The 15,000-nt window shown below is 36.2% G+C and overlaps 1 long non-coding RNA gene across 2 annotated transcripts in view; it reads left to right on the top strand.

Annotated features, from left to right (window-relative positions):
* The window catches only part of LOC113805946 (uncharacterized), an 11,945-nt gene extending 861 nt beyond the window's left edge, over positions 1-11,084 (top strand). The window contains exons 2-8 of one of the 2 annotated variants that reach the window (XR_011399648.1): positions 2,699-2,787; positions 4,509-4,708; positions 4,976-5,058; positions 5,937-6,128; positions 9,203-9,489; positions 10,301-10,395; positions 10,798-11,084. This is a non-coding gene — a long non-coding RNA (uncharacterized lncRNA). The remainder of the gene's footprint in view (positions 1-2,698; positions 2,788-4,508; positions 4,709-4,975; positions 5,059-5,936; positions 6,129-9,202; positions 9,490-10,300; positions 10,396-10,797) is intronic. The other variant, XR_003475741.2, reaches the window with a different exon arrangement.
* Positions 11,085-15,000: the final 3,916 nt, after the last annotated feature.

The raw sequence follows: 15,000 nt of genomic DNA, 5'->3' as shown, positions 1-15,000 counted from the left end.
ATCTTCTGCGATGCATCTAGTTCGTGTGCGCTCTATCCTGCTGTGAATACGTGGGGGATATTTTGTGTCTTCGGCAGGGGTTTGGCCCTCAGGGGGGGGGTTGCAGGGGGCACAGCCCTCTGCAATGGAAAGTCACGTTAATGACCATGGTTATTTTCACTGTGGATTATATTATTAGTGTTATTCAACCCCGCATTTTCCCTGGAACCTTCCATGCCCTCCCCTGCTATTGGGGCAAAGTTTGTCACTAACAGGGGTTTCCACGCAATAAAAACTATATATTTGCAATGTGGACAGTGAGAGGAATCCAACGATACCAAAATCGTCGATATCGGAGAGGCGGAGGTAATATAGAAAATTACCCACTATTCTTCCCAAAGGCCAGCATAAGTTCCTTGTCAGTATTGCCAAGATTATCTTCTGTAGACATGACCTCCCCCATGAGCTCTATATTTACCATGGATTGTCCTACCATGTCTGACCATATCGACCCCTTCCTTGTCAATGTCAGAAATGTTGGTGTTTTGGCCACCCATCCAAACACTATCTCTCCACAGCCCACTGCCCTCATGGTCATGACTGCTCAAATTGCCGTGCTCATTCATGTACACGTGCCAATTGTGGAGACTCACATTATGTATTTTATAGGAGCTGCCCTGCCTATAAGCTCAAATGTTAAATAGCAGTCATCAGATTCAAACTAGTCCTCACTCTACGTGAGGCCAGACAAGAAGAATGACAACGAGGTTTTGCTCACTCAACTTCTTCCAAAACATTCCTTTGCTCTGCTCCCCCACCATCTTTACAAGATGTTTCTACATATCCCTCAGTATCTCTTCCCTATACCCTAACCCATCCTACATCTACTCACCCTATTCCCCAGTCAAATTCATTTTCCAATCTAAATCCAGATACTCCAATCTCTACCACTTCACCGATACCTACCCCTCATCATTTTATTTATTGTACCAGGCAACCTAAACGTTCAATTCCACCCTCTCATACTACATCCTTTCCTAGACCTTCCTCCTCTGCTCCTCAGATATCTATCTTCTCTTCTCCTTATAAGAGAACCTTTTTTGCTCAGTCCTCTTCACCCAACTCCTCTCCAGAATCCCTTGAAGACAATCTGAACCTTTCCCATTTTACTATTTCCTGCTCTAGTTCATTTACTTTCCCTTTTCCCTTTTTTCCATACTTTCCTATAACATCCTCTAATCTTTGACATCTAACAACCATCCCTCTCCCCGGATTCTTCTCCTACTTTTACAAGAATCATCTCTGTTTTCCTTGAACATTATTCCTATACCTTCCCCAGTAACAGATATACACCAGTTTGCTTAATTGCCCTACCCCCTTAACCCTCCCCTTTCTACTAATCATTTTATCTTCCTACTAACACATTTTATCCTAATCTGTAACTCTTTACCCTTTCTGACACAATACTTCACCATAGTGCTATATGACCTTTGATGTCTAACATATTTATTTGTTTCAAACATTAAACATTGTACAGAGATAAAGGTTACAAGCTTGGTCCCCAGAGCTGGAAGGGGTATAATAGTTATTCAGAGAAAATGGGTTTTAAACAAATGAACACCCACAATCACTATACCTTGTGAGGGCAGTTCAGCTTTAAAGTATATTTAAACACTAATGATGATTTTGTTGTTTTTCTGATTTATCGTATGTCATTGTATGATAAATGATCAATCATGTCTTAAATTGTTATTTTCCGTTTTTATTTCTGTGCTACCCTCTCTGACGAATAATGAAGTTCAACTTTTAGCATATCTTTCTTTATATTGATATATATTTGTTCTTTGATATTAGAATGCGTTGACTAAAGGGAAACTAATAAGTGTTTTTTTACTTCAATAATATGTATTCCCTCATTCTGTCACTAAACCTGCCTCCAAATGTTGTGGGGTGATCTCCATTAGCTGTTTTTAAGTGACAACAAGGACTCCTCAGCATCTGCCATTCCTTTTTAGCCAGCTATCTTGCCTGAGGCCTCTTCATGGTAACACATGCAAACATTGAGCAGTTGCATTCATTTCTGCCTATGATATTTGCATACATTATTTCCATTATTTGTTCTCCCTTGCAGTTTGGTAGGTACAATTCAGACCCCATTAGAACAAAAATTGTCAATAAAGTTAATGAAATCTACTCTGTACTAAATCTAAGGATTTCATTGTTGCCGCTATTGTTACTATCAAGTGATATTGTGCTTTTTGTAAGAATTCATGGGAAGCTGCCTACAAGGATCTCTGTTCTGGTGTACAATGATTAAAGATTATTCACTTTATATTTTATCCTGGTATTTCTAAATTCAGTTATTATGATTCTGAGACATTTACAGAGCTTATATAGTGTATCGGAAATACTTTGAGATATATCTATATAAGCAGGGAGACACCAGCACACAAAGTTTAATGACAGTTGAAAAAGCAAAGAAAATTTTTAATAGGAGCCTGGTACTATAATCTGAGTAATAGATTTTTGCTTCATTCTTTATGTTGCTCTTTAAAGTTTAAAGATATATTTTTATCCGGCTGGACAGTGTATAGCCCTCACCAAAAAATTTGATTGTACACTGATGTCAGTAGACAACCTCTTAAACTAGTTACATGTTTATACCTGTTCTGCTGTTGTTTTCTACCTATGGAGTACTGAGATTCTGTTTTTCTTTCAGGGGTATAAAAGATGAGTCGTGCAGAGAACAGGGCATATTGGGGTGCAACAGACGCTACACCTCAAGCTTTGGATAATTTAGCTGTGCATGTAAGTGTTTACTGAATTAAAATGTGGGGGACTTTGATGTTATTAAGTATGTTTATTTGAAACAGTTTTGATAAGGAATTTGATCATTGTTATCAACTTGTTAAGGAATTAGTATGAATGTGTAAATGATAGGTGAGCTTTGTTGTTAAAAGATACAAATTTGGAATTTAACTATGTGATAAGCTCCATATAACGACACATGTCTTAGAGATCTTATTTTTATGGGACTCAAATTTGTTTTGGAAAAGTAGGATTAATGATGCCATGCTGATGGCATACATCACAGAATGAAACAAAGTATGTTAGGGTTTTGTAATATGAGTAAATTAGAAAAGATAATGAAAATACAATTTTGAAAAAATTAAACATTTGAGTCAAGTTTCTGTCAAGTAGGATCTGAATGTTTTCACTTTTCACATTAACACCCCCCCCCTCCCCAAAAAATGGTTCAGGTAACAGACTCCCTATGGAGGTGATTTACGTATTTTTATGAGAAGTGATATAATGAACCTGTTCGTGGATATCACCTCACTCTAAACCCTGCCTCCCAGACCTTGATAATACAGTGGAAAAATAAAACTGAAGTTTAATTTTAAAATTCAAATTTTGTTTATTTTTTAAAGCCTCAGTCAGAGGGTTGCTAATTTGATATTGAGATGATGTACGCTTTCCGAATGCAGTATCGCTGTATATCAGTTAGTGCCAATAAACATGATTCAGTCCCTGTGGCACGAGGTTTGCTTAGTGTGCTTTGGTAGTCATAAATTAAGCCGTTGTGGCACTAGGGGTTGTGCTTTTGGTGGTATTTTTTAAACTAGGGTTTTAGATTTGTGGTAATGGAATTTAGCAAAAAATATTGTGGGTCGGGTTGCCTATACCAAAGTTTGTTTGTTTTTTTGCAGCTTATGCAGAAAGCTACTTGTCAGCTATTTATTATTTTCACTTTATTGAATTTTAACCTGAATGAGATTTACCCAAACCACCTGAACATAAACCTAGCCTATGTTTTATTTTCTTCTGATATGAATAGCTGCATGGAAACTTACACAGTATATTACATTGTGAAGGCATCACATGGTTTTACTTGTTATTCATCAATCTTTTTCATTTGCTTTATATTTCAGCGTGTATTTATTTTAATAGCATTTATGTAGTGGTGAAGCTTCACTGATTTGACATTTTCATGAATCCAGCACTCCTTTTAGTAGCTACTGGATTAGTAAAAACTTGCCTGTAGAATGGTTAGTGTGCAAAATTCTTGATCCTACAGATGTGCAGTCAACACCACGTACAAGATTATTATTCATTAATAGTATGTGAAATGCTAGCTCTTACTTTTGCATCCTAAACAACTGCAAGTATGAGTAAAGGGTATCTGTCAAATACTGGAAAAGAAGCACATTGACATTATTCAAGGGTGAGCCAGGAAGTAGAGGGAACGGTACATTAATATTCAGCTCGTATTAGATTTATGATAATTCACATATAGGCATTTCTCCCTTTTCCCCTTTTTGACTTATTGTTAATGAGATTTAACACAAGCAGATGTATAGGCTTACATGTTTCTGCTTCTTTAATTTTGTTAACCATTGTTGGTAGTGGTCTTTATCACCTGTTGTGAGGGTATAAACTTTTCACTCACATAGATAAGATATCCTCTGGTGAATGATTAAATAACCTTTGATATAGTGTTGCAATTAATCTTTTTTTCTTGATTTTAGTGTGAAGGTACATTGACCGAGACATCTTCAGAGATGCAGTTGTCCAAGCAGAATTTCCAAAGTAGAGGTGGTAATGTCTCAACCACTTCTAGCATAGATGCTCTTGGAAACAACCAGTACAAGTAGTAGCTTCTGATAACAATGCATCCTGAAAATCTACTATCTATAGTTCTTCACAAGAACTGGTACTTTAAGTGATGGTATTGATATTTTATATAAAATGAAAATTATACTTTTGATTACAACAGTGCCTCTCAGATAATCAAAATATTGAACTAAATATCAGTTTTTTTTTAAATGATGTGAATGGAAGGGAATGCATAGGCAGGACAATTTATTTTACAAATTTTACTAGAAGTATGTAGAAGTATTTGATTCTCTTTAGGATTTCTTTTGAGCAGTTGAGATTATTATTATTATTATTTATTATTATTATTAGATTTTTAAAAAGGTTTTTAATTCCTCAGATATCCAGGTCGAGGGAGTACCAGCAGATTTGCAGTGTAGTGCCAGGGACAAGGAAATTGGTCAGCTGAAGAGATGCTTGGAAGTGAGTTGTAGCTCTGCCGTTTTCTCCTCAATTGTTCGCTCCTTTCCTTGGTCTTACTGTTGCTGTTCCTCTCTTCTCCCTGTAATTCTTCTTATTATTATTGTTGATGTTATTGTTATTATTGTTGTTGACAAGGACAAGTGCATGCTGATTGATGTGGCTTTAAAAGTAATGGATGGGGTGGTAGTCCTGGCCTGTTCACATGTAGAACACCACTAAAGATAACTTATTGATTAAGGTTATGTTCAAAAGTTATAGGATAACCCCCCCAAAAAAATATTTTAAAGCTCACCCCCTCCAAACTGGAAGAAAATAGATATTCATGTAATTCCTAGTCAGAAAAGCCAAATTCCCAAATTTTATTTCAATCAGACAGACGGTTCTTTTGTGAAAAAGGCCATGGCCGCCAAATTTCACAGTCCAATAACTCTTTAACCACAGGTCCGATTTTCAAAAATGGAGCATATTTGTAAAAGGGAACTTACAGGGAATACCAATATGACATTTATTTTATTTTTTGAGTGATTTTAGGTTCCATGACCTTTTGACCCATACTTTGACCTTGAAATTGACAATTTGGGACAATTGACCTTGTGATAATTTTCAATGAAAATTGTAGCCCAATGTGTTCCCCAAAACATATGAAAAAACTGGAGAGGTAATTTTTGTTGTTTTGGAGTAATATTAATTAGAAATTTGGATACTCGCCAGTAGAATGATCATATCCTGTATATTCTGTGTACATTAAGCACATTCCACATACCAGCAATATCTATTATCAGGTAAAAGTGACTGTTGGTCCAATTTTGCACAATTCTGTTAAAAAATATTACCAATTTTTCCACAAAATCCCTTTTCTTATAGGCTCTTGTCAACAGACCATTTAAAACACAAGCTGGAAATTCTGGTAATGTCATCACAGGAGATACTGTAGTTCCTAGTGGAAGAGGATGTCAGGTATGGAGCACCAATCACACACTGTGTATCATTTAAGTGAGGAAGATATGCAGAAAAACAAAGTAATCATGGAGAGCTTCACCAAAGGCAGTGGAACACATTCATTTGATGAGGTTTGATTTGATGACTTACCCTTTTTTAATTTTTTTTTATTTAATTATTGTATATTGTTGTTTATTTATTCCCCTGCAAATATGATTGAAACTTTGTTACCCCCACCCCACACACATATCCTCCATTTTTTACTCATAGTGTTTGCTTTTTCATATTGCCTACATCTGCCTTGGTAGAATTGTCATCATTATCTTTTAAGATCTGAAAGAATATAGAGACTGAAATTAATTGTGATTTTCACAGACTGTCAGAATTTTGTGTGTTGCCTTTATGACGAACTACCATGGATCGGATTTTTGGAAGTGGTTTCAGAGGAATTTTGTGACTATAGGATAAAATTCATGCACCCTCATGGACCTGATAGAACTTTTCACTGGCCATCGAAGGATGGTTAATGCTGGGTTCCTGAATCTGATATACGGTATGTGATTGGTGCTCCATACTTGACATCCTCTTCCATAAAGAACACAAGCTGAAAATTGCCAGAATTTCCAGCTTGTGTTCTTAATGGCCTGTAGACAAAGAATAGCCTATAAGAAAAATGATTCTGTGGAAAAATTGGCAATATTTTACACTGAATTGTGTAAAATTGGACCAGCAGTCACTTTTACCTGAAAATAGATATTGCCAGTGTGTGGAATGTGCTTAATGTACATAGATTGAACAGCCAGCATATGATCATTTTAGTGGTGGTATCCTAATTTCTAAGTAATATTACTCCAAAACAACAAAGATTTCCTCTCCAGTTTTTTCATATGTTGTGAGGAACATGTTAGGCTACTATTTTCATTGAAAATTATCACAAGGTCAATTGTCCCAAATTGTCAATTTCAAGGTCAAAATGTAAGTCAAAAGGTCATGGAACCTAAAATCACTCAAAAGATGATATAAATAATATATATGTTGCCAGTGGTTACAGAGTTATAAGACTGAAATTTGGCGGCCATGCCCCTTTTCTCGAAAAAATGACAAAAAGGATGTATATCTATTATCTTCAAATTTAGAGGGGGTTGTGTTTAACTCATTGGGTGAACTGACATGGAATGACCTTATATATCTATTTGTTTTTTTTATAATGCCTGCTTAGGCTATGGCTTATGATGTTAATTTCACCGTCTTCCTTATATGATGTAGTTTATTTGGATATAATTAATCTCAGTATCGTAGTTAAGATATCTTTCTGAACAATTGATGCTATGTGCCGTCTTATGACATGAGGGCTAAAATTTCACCGACAAGAGTGACACCTAATCATGTCATGAGTCTGGATCCCAGTGCCTGGGATGATATCTTGGGACCCTAGCTGCGAGTTGTATATTTATCTAAATGTGCAGTGGCAGGTTAATTCACCCCAACTTTGTCAAACTATATATTGTAAATTACAGGTTGTGTCTAGGTTACTCAGGAATCATTCAAAGTAACTTTGTTTGGTTATTGTATCTAAGATTGTATTGTACCTAAATATACTTCTTACGATTTTTGTAAAACAAGCTTATTTCATTTCTATTTTTTTAAGCTTATAATGTAAAAATATCAAACAGTTATGTAAAGCCAATTTGATGAGATATTTCTTTGATTATTTCAGGGTTTAAAAAAGAATGTATTCTGAGCAACTTGGCATATCTATTATGACCAGTAAACCTTGTTGGAAATTCATGATTAAATTGATTAAATTAATTTAATTAATCAGTCTTATAGATTAGGTCATATGAGCCATTTCATTCAATAACTTATATGAAACAGGGCTCAGGTATTTTTCCAGCATAAATAGACACTGAGGCAGTAATAGAAAATAGCTAATTTTTACGGCAAATCAGTGATTTAGAAGTCACAATGCTTAGATGTCTCTTGTCAACCGTATGTGATATGCTAGTACTCCTCAAATGTATGTAATCAATATCTTTCAATACAACATTGTAAAGATAGCAAAATGTTGTACTATATGGATGCCATACACAAATTTGATTTCATGAAATTATTTGTTATTTCCTATACTACAGGAAATGCAAACAAAGTCCCATGCTGCACAAATTTATGTCCATTAACTCAAATAGCAGTGATTATATTGCTTTAACTCCATTCTGCCAAGTGACATGTATGTACATGCCATGACTGTTGTGGACAAAGAAGTGGGTGGCATCATATCACGACCATTCCTGTGCCGTTGGCTCCTTAGACAGAGCTTGTTTCCCTCCGATAGCAGCGGCATCAGTTCTATGGTTAATTTTTTAGGCAATAATACTTAAATTGAAGTTAAGCTTTTAGGTGCTTAATGTTGCCTACAAACTACCAAACGAGTCAGGTGGAAACAGGGGAAACTGTTCGTGAGTGCCAATAACCCTATGCTAATATTCACTTGCCATACCCAGGGTTAATGTATTAAACTTAACTGATTTTGCTTTGGAACATTTACATCATTATAAACTTATTTCTTTGTCAATTTGAGGGTAAATTGTCATGAACTATAATGGCTTTATCATATTTTACTTTGTATATGTGTTAAATGATATTTAGCGTACTTAGCTGTTTTGTAATTGTTTTTATTTAATTTTCTTTTCCACAATTTGCTTAGAAAAAATGAAGAAGCTACAATGAGTTTTATGTGGAAAGTAATTTAGTTGTCTTTTTTATGATTGTTAGTATGCAAAAATCAGAGTACATAAATTCCACTCTCTAATGTGTTATTTTTCCTGTTGATTTTAATATATCACAGTGATCCCAGTCTGTCTCATGAAGTAAAAATGGTGAATTGTCTCATTTGGTATATGAATATAAAGACCATATTTTTGCAATTTATATTTGTCTGAATCTTAATTTTTGTTCATAAAAAATGTTCATTAGAATCCCCTCTATACAAGAAAGCATAACTTAAGAAGAAATACCTTCCTAATAGGATCACAACAGAGTAAGACGCAGATTCTGAATTCCGTAAAGTGTTTCACAAATGATTCTTTTCTTGTTAATCATTAGATTTTTCATTTTACTTCTTTCCTAGAAATCATAGTCCATAAGTGAACTTTCTCGCAATCATCATTAATTTATCTCCTTACTTCTCATCCCATTGGCCATCAAGAAAGACAAATCATGATTGGTGAGGCCGACGCACACGGCCATAGCAACCCCATGCTGGTAGAGCACCCACAAGCAAGCATCATCACTGACAAGTCCTTGCTCACCTCCCTCTTCTACTGCAGCATGTACCACTGGGATGCCCCTGAGTCCGACCCTGGAAGCCTCACTGCTCTAAGGAAGGCACATGGCATTCCTGAGAGTCAGGAGCTGTGAATAGTGATCAGAGGCTGGGACAGGGTCATTCACTTGCCCTTGCCCTATGACCTGGATAGTTGGATGGGCAACAAGGTGAGGAGGGACTTCAAGGGTTGTGGGTTGTGGATAACTGGTCACTTATCACCTTGACAAAATATGAATGGTCTTGTATTTATTATATGAGCTCTATCTACTCTAGTTGTTTTTATATGTATAATGAACTTTTTATTGTGGGAAGTGAAATTTTTCCTTTTTTTGTATTATTTATGATTGTAATAATTATTAAATCAGTTCATGATTTACAAGTTAAAACTTGAAAAATAAGCAGTTTCTCTGTGAGTAATATTCCAGACAGTTACACAAATTATATGCAATACAAGTATTTGAAACTCCTGAACAAATGGCTACAGTATGAAGAGCCTTCCTTAGGAGTGTCAGATAGGCTAAAAAGTTGCTTATACACTTGCATAACTCCAGTGTTTGTGAGAAGCTGTGGGGTTACTGGCATCTGAGCATCTGCATTATGGGCTCTAGTAGATTAGTAAAAAACCTCTTCTAGTTGAACAGATAGTGCACACCATGGCGACAAATAAATTGTGATCATTTGGCTATGTTTCCTTTTAATTAGATTGTAGGTATAGCTTAAGGAAAAGAGGCAGAGATAAGGGGAGGAGGAGGAGGAGGAAGGAGTTGAGTAGATAAAAGGAGAGATAGAGTAGGAGAAATAATGGAATAGAGAGGCAAAGAGGAAAGGGAAGAGAGAAAGAAAGGCAGAAAGAACAAAAGAGAGTGAATCAATGAATGAGAGAAGAAAAGAAAAAAATAGGACAGAAGTAATAAATACAATAAGGAATATTCAGTTTTGTCCTCCTAATGACATAACATTCATTGGTCATGTTTGCAGGTTTTCATTGCCCAGGACAGAGAAGCTTTCGAAAAGAATCTGAGTAGCCTCTGGCAGGATCCCCAGAATATCTAAAGGATGAGAGCACTTGAGAAGTAAGTTACTCAGGGGTTGCAACAAATTTGATGTGTTCTGAAAACTGTATGATATAATCTTCTGAATTGATTTCTTGTTTATTGATTTATGTATTGCATGATGTTTAAGTTTTTTTATGTAGAAGTATTTATGTATAGGTATATATTTATTTTCTTTCTTTTTCATATATATAAATTGTTAATTTAGTATGTGATGTTTTTCTTGGTGCTTTGTTTTTCTTCAATAGTCACAACTTATCTATCAGTTTTTTGATGAATTAGATACATGTGCACTAGCTATAATTAGTTCTCAAGAAATATCTTTGTAACAAATCTGTTTCATATTTTAAGTTGTTTTTGCTGATGCATATGAATGAGAAAAAATGAGCTATCTATATAATATAAACATATTTTATTTTTCAGACTATACATTGGAAGAACAAAGAGAAAACGACTCAGGATGCTAGGTTGTATGATTATCAGTATTTCTCTTTCATTTTCTGTTTTTTATCCTCTGTTTTGGATAAATCTTCCGCAAACACTATGCTACCTGTTCCAATAATTGCAAAAGCAAGAAAGAAGTAGAGGAAGAGAGAAAAGTAAAGGAAGGAAAGATAGAGATCAAAGGAAAGAGAAAAAAAAATATATGAGACTTCACATGTTTTTATTTTGTTCAACCTTTTTTTAGTATAATAAAGTTTATTTTTTTCTTCCAATGTTTTTCTTAAAGTAATAATAATAAAGTTTGATTCCTCCCCCCCCCCAAAAAAAAAAAAACTCATAAAAGTATATGACAATAAGCAAAAGTGTGTAAATATTAATTTAGAAAAAAATGTATGTTTATATGAATGTGATGTGTAGTAGGTGATAACTTTAAATTTTTATAAAGACAAGAATAATTGATTTTTTGTTATTTGACTGATTGTTAAATAATGAAAGCTTATAGTATTGTTGAGAATATTTATACTTGAAAATCTGTTGAATACTTCTCTGTGTAAGATGGTACCAATTAGCATTTTTGTCTCTGCAAGAATCAACAGAAACTATGTAATTGGCTGTCAAAACACACTATTGAGATGATTATAGAATGTAGGCATTATAAACAAAATATCTTTATTGAAAAAAGAGACTACCCTAGAGTGAGTGGGTGGGTGAGTAGAAAAAGCATATTAAGAAATAATAGTAATAAAAAAATTAGCAAATACGCAGTCAGAGAAGAAGCAGTCACAAACGATGATGATAAGAAAAGAAAGCATGTGCAGTCATCTAACAGTGCACTTTAATCCTGGCTTACTATATTACTATAATTTCATTTTTGGTTGGGATGCAGGTCCACAGTGGATTATCACCAAAATGTAATCAGTTGGTCACTGATGCAAGGGCAACCCACATGTTTTCATTAACGGGGTCAGTATTTTCTTTGCATGATCCTAACAACACTTCCATAAGATTACACACCAGTATGCCAGTAAATCAACTGGTAAGTTCATGCAGCTGTAATATAGTCCTATGTTACAGCTTTGATTTTCTTGTATGGTTCAGATGTTTGTTACCTTCAGTAAATTTTTTTTATGATATCTTGCAGTCTCCTGTTATTGAGCAAAGTTGTTAATTTGTATAATTTCTGTTTTTAGAGGCTTTTATTTAATCTATGATTTTTGTCAGCTTACCTGTGTGACAACTTTACTATTTGTATGTTAAGAGAGATATATGTAATGAGTGTAAAAATGGAGCCAGGAACAAAATATGTTAGCGCTCCACTCGTGATCTTCTCCCTCTATTTATTATCTCACTACTAGAAGGAGATTTCATCTATGATGTCATGATTACCCTTTTTTATTAGTCTCTTGTATGCGGTATAATGAAAGGCATTTACCAAGTCCAGAGAAATGACATTGCTGCATGTAAGTAACATAGCATCATGTGTCTTATGATAACAATTTTATTCAGTTACTTTGCAAATCTGTGTTGTTAAGTTATTGGACCCTCATTATTTTGGGCAAGCTGATGTTCTTTATGTATGCTGGGATTACTGTCTTTTTTCTAGTCTGTAAATCATTTTCTTCTTGACCAGTATATCATTTATAGAGTCTTCCATATATATATATTTTTTTATACAAGATAGATATTACTTAAGCTTTCAGTTCCATTTATAATGAAAATTGTGTGTGAGACTTGTGAAGAGGTTGTTACAAAGTGTACTACCTATAGTCGCAGGGATCGTACTGTAAATAAAATAAACATGACTTGTAATACTTGAAATGTAGTTTTAATTTTTCTTGAAGTCGAAAGCAATTTAAAGTAATTGAGTTTAAGAGTATATGTGAGTCTTGGATGATGACTGTACAGGAATTGATAAATTTTATTATTATATCTCAGGATTATAGTACCTCACTAAAGTAAACTTCCTCGATGATAGGAGTAAATACTTCTGTAGCATGAGTGTGTTGGATATGATAGCTACGCCTTGAAGCTCAGAACACTATGTTTTCTGTTTAACATCTGATTCTTTGTTATTATTTCTTACTGATTTCTTATTATATTTTTGTTGACTAGAATGTTTTTCTTTTTTTTTTGTACTAAAGGATTATCGAGTACTTTACAAAGTTTTATAAGTACAAATAATACCTAACTTCTATATATGTATTTTTCTGAGATATAGGCTGCCAGTGTGCAGTTATGTTAGCACCTGTTTCAGTCAACAAACCCAACCCGATCTTTTGCTTCTTTAAATGCTGCTTTCATGTGGGTCTTGTGCGACTTAGCAATAATAAGATCAATGGCAATGCCAGTAATAATGGCAGTGATGATAATGATCAATGCAATAACGTTCACAAAGTGCTTATCCATTAATTACACCGATTATTTTGCTACATATCTCTAGTAGACATTAATAGGATACCAAATTTGATAGGTTTGGGGATGCAAACTGGTTCTAGAAAGAAAACGAATCATTCTTATACTTATTTTTATTACTAAAGTAATGACGACTATAATAACAATAGTTTTTATGTTCATTGCTATATTGTTTGATCATTCTCAATATTATTTGTATAGAACACTAAAGAAAGGGTAATTTTCTAGTCATTGTTGGAGAGATGGACGTCATGAAAGGCAAGGCTCAATTGCACATTCATCCTGAATGTAATGACATACAGAAACCAACATCAATGTGACAGCTTCACAAAACCAGATTAACTAGTGTCCTGTACACTTCTGCTCTGATACACTGTGTGGGGGGAGTTTGTATAATAGTCATTCAGATCTAGGGGTGTGTTTACGTGCTGCATGAGGGCCCTAGCGAGGCCGTCGGAGGCCACAGACCCCCAGGGTGAGATATTGCCTCTGAGCAGCCAATTGGCCGACTGAACCTTTGCATCCGAGCGCACATCAGAGAGGCGTATTGTGCCCAGAAGATCTTTGACTCGAGGCACCAAGCGGCGAAGAAGCCTGTGGACTCCTGTCTGGGGAGGTCTGTGCCTCCGTCGCACGACAACTCCTCGGGGAAGCCGAGTCTCCCGAAGCAACGACGGAAAACAGTAACGTGGCGGGAGCTGGTGGCCTCCCCTGAAATGGGTTCCTCCTCCAGCCAGCCGTGAGCCTGTCTGTGTGGGCGAGGTAAGCCAACGTCTTACCGGAATGGATCCGCCCATTTGCTGGAGTGAATACTGAGGAGGCGTGGGCTGGAGTCCTTCCGTAGGCTGAGAGGGAGCGTGCACCTCGCAAGCCTGGCACTGGCGACGCTTTGTCTCCACCTGTGCGCCAATCCCGGGCCAGTACACACACTGCCCGGCCCTGCAGAGCATAGGATCGCTGCCATGACGGCCGTGTGTAGTTGATGAGTTATGGTGCGCCCGACGGAGGCTGGGACGACCGCGTATGGGAAGTTCTCATCACTGATGCACAGGACTAAACAGAGTGTTTCGCACTCTGAAGTAAGGTCACCAGGCGGCCTGCTCCTGTCCTTTGCGGTTCCTCACTCTCGAGAGATTTGCTGCGCCTCTTCAACTGAAAAGCAAGGAAACGAAAACCTGTAATTTTGAAATATTATGTAATATCAAACAAGATCATAAGAGAAGGAAGGGGTGGGGGAGGGAATGGAGAAATTAAGGAAAGGGTGACGAAGGGGTGTAAGGGGAAGAGGAATGATGGAGAAAGGATGGAGGAAGGATTGGGGGCGGGGTGGGAGGGGGAGAGCAGGGGTGGAGGAAAAGGTGGGGGAAGGATGGAGGAAGGGGAGGGTGAGAGGAGAAAGGGATGGAGAAAGAAGGGGAGGATAAAGGGATGGGGGAGTACAGCGGGGAAGAGCAAAGATGGAGGAAGTGGAAGGGGAGGGGAGGGAGGGCAGAGAAGGAGGAAGGAGTACTGAAAGGGTTAAATGGACCTTAAAGTTCTAAAAAATAGAGAAATGTTAGTTAAATAGCAATGGAGTTAGATAACCTTGCAATAATACATTATCACAGAAATTCTGACACCTAATATAGAAACAGACTGGCAATAATGCATATTCAAAGCAGCTAAAGTAGCTTTCGACTTAGTTTCGGGAAGCATGTTCTTGAAAACGCAATACCCGACTCTGAGACACTAAAGCTGAAACTCTGGGTGGGCCGAGTCTGAAATTGTCTC

This window comes from Penaeus vannamei, chromosome 26 (assembly GCF_042767895.1).
Source record: "Penaeus vannamei isolate JL-2024 chromosome 26, ASM4276789v1, whole genome shotgun sequence".
In the NCBI taxonomy this organism is placed as follows: domain Eukaryota; kingdom Metazoa; phylum Arthropoda; class Malacostraca; order Decapoda; family Penaeidae; genus Penaeus; species Penaeus vannamei.
Note: the sequence above shows the minus strand (reverse complement) of the source record. Positions and strands in the feature narration are given on the sequence as shown.